Source organism: Lagopus leucura, unplaced genomic scaffold, assembly GCF_019238085.1.
Source record: "Lagopus leucura isolate 7727_CA_CO unplaced genomic scaffold, USGS_WTPT01 Super-Scaffold_100051, whole genome shotgun sequence".
NCBI classification, from domain to species: domain Eukaryota; kingdom Metazoa; phylum Chordata; class Aves; order Galliformes; family Phasianidae; genus Lagopus; species Lagopus leucura.
Window position 1 is genome coordinate 505,309 of NW_024962297.1, and position 2,307 is coordinate 507,615.

Genomic DNA, 2,307 nt, shown 5'->3' on the forward strand with positions numbered 1-2,307 from the left:
TGGTACCCAAAACATCACAGTGAACAACACTCAGACCCCCTGGGCTGCTCATGGCATAGGCCCCCCCTGGCCGCTCGCTTCTGGAAGAAAAGTGTCCTCCTGTGGGATGAACGTCCCCATCCTTGCCCTGCGCAGGAGTGAAGTGTCCCTTTGTCCCCACAGGTCCCCACGTGGCTCCTCTCCTGCAGGCGATGCTCTTGCTGCATGGCACAAGGGCAGCGATGTGGATGCTTCGCAGCGTCCTCACCCCTCTGCTCAGTCCCCCAGCAGGGTTAGGACGTGTCCTTCAGCTCCGGGCTTTGGGGCTGCGGTGGGGGAACTTCTGCAGAAGGTGACTGCATCTCCTGGGAGCTGCCTGTGGTGCGAGGAGGGCAGTGAGCAGCCATGATACCACCCCCATGTGCCACCCCCATGCGTCACCCAGCACCCACCTGCACTCAGGGACATCTCGGCCAGTTTGAGGGGCAGGTCAGAGGGGCTGACGCCTGCCGGTGAGCCCAGGATGTCAGGTAGGGCATTGCGGCGTCCAGTCCTCCCTGAGGATGCGAAATCCAGCACCGGCTCCACCTCGGTCATGCTAACCCTGATGAGATATGGTCCCCCCCCCATCAGTGGAGTTGATGGAGATCTAACCACAGTGCAAACCTTGCCCAGGGGTTCTACCATCCCCATGGGTCTCCCCCATCCCCAGCACGAAGTTCAGCATTAGGAACCACTCCTCTCGTTTGCAGTATCATGGGAAAAAAAGATGCTGTGGGACCCTCTGCCCCACCACCAAGCCCTCCAGCATCCTTACCGGGCACCCTCCAGCCTGGCCTGGCTGTGTCTCAGCCCTGGGTGCTGCTCACGGGGGGCTGTGGGCTGGGAGCCCCACAACTCTGGCCTGGGGAAGGAAGAGCAGAGGGTGAGCTGAGCCCATGGCTGCAGTGCCAGTGGGGTGCAAAGGGGGGTGGAGAGATGTCCAGCAGGGTTGGAGAGATGTGGGGTGCAGCACCCAGCATCCTCCTGCAGCGCATCTATGAGTGACTAAAGCAAAGCTGTGAAGGGCAAGGGGGGGTCTTGTGCTTGGTGCAGGCAGGAGAATGGGATGGGGGTGAGGCAAGGATGGATGGAGGAATGAATGGAAGGATGGAGGGACAGGCGGATGGATGTAAGGAGTGATGAATGGAGGGATGGAGGGATGGAAAGAGAAAGGGGACGGAGAGATGGAGAACAAGATGGGGATGGAAGGAGAAATGAAGAGATGGAGGAATGGAGAACAAAGATGGGGTGGAGGGATGGATGAAGAGATGGAGAACCAAGATAGAGACGGAAAGAGGGATGAAGTGTTGGAGGGATGAAGAACCAAAATGTGAACATGGAGGTGGGACAATAAGGGAGGACAAGAGGAAAGAGCAGGGTTGGCTGCTTTGCCAGCAGACAAAGATGGGGCGTTCTCAGCCTGGCCACACATAAAATGAACCCCAAAATGTTCCTTGGAGAGGGACTTGTGCTGCAGGCAGGTCTCTGGACTCCATGGAGGTGGCAGGCAGTGGCATGTCATCTCAACCAGCCCTGGGTCCATTGCTGCCAGGTCCCTCTCAGCACTGATGGATATCCTGAACTTTTGCACCAGGGTTCCTGCAAGCTGGAAGCTTTGTGGTAGGTACAGGGATGGCGCAGACAGTACTGAGGGCAGCCTGTGACCTTCCAGGCATGGTTCACCCCCCTGCAGCCTGTATATTGGCCTGCATTCCCCTTCAGTGTTGCTCTGTGGGTTGTATTCAGGACTTCCCTTCCTACCTACTGACGTGGCGCTGAGTGATGCCCAGGAGCCCTGCCCGTGTCCCCAGCCCTTCTGCCCCAGCAAAACTCACCGGAGTCCTCCTCAGATCCAGCTGTGGGCAGACAGTGAGCCACGGTCCCCTCAGCCACAGGAGCAGCAGGAGTGACACTGGCTGAGGCTGCAGGTGGAGGAGGTAAATGATTAACCAGGCTGTGAGTCACGGGGCAGGATCTGGCCCTGCGCTGCCTTGGGGCTGGATGAGGAACCCCCGAGCTGGCTCTGAGTCCCACGGAGTGCATGTTGGTGTCCTCTGGCACACGCATGTGCAGAAATGGTGCACTTTGGCACACACGTTTGCATGCACAGCAATTCTTCTGGCACACTGTGAGCACGCACGGTGCCTCACGGAACATGCATTTTCATGCATGGTGCACTCAGGCACCAGGTGCACTCAGGCACGCGTGTGCGTGTGTCACCTGGCAGCTTTCAGCATCTCTTACCCCACAGCACGCATCTGACTGCACCTCTTTCACATCGCATCG

General features: G+C 58.5%; 1 long non-coding RNA gene across 1 annotated transcript; it reads right to left on the minus strand.

The window, feature by feature from the left end:
- LOC122187814 lies at nucleotides 1-2,008 on the minus strand. The gene is made up of 4 exons (XR_006181426.1): nucleotides 1,857-2,008; nucleotides 797-883; nucleotides 432-583; nucleotides 1-355 (listed from the first exon to the last, which is right to left on the minus strand). It is a non-coding gene; the product is annotated as an uncharacterized LOC122187814 (long non-coding RNA).
- Nucleotides 2,009-2,307: the final 299 nt, after the last annotated feature.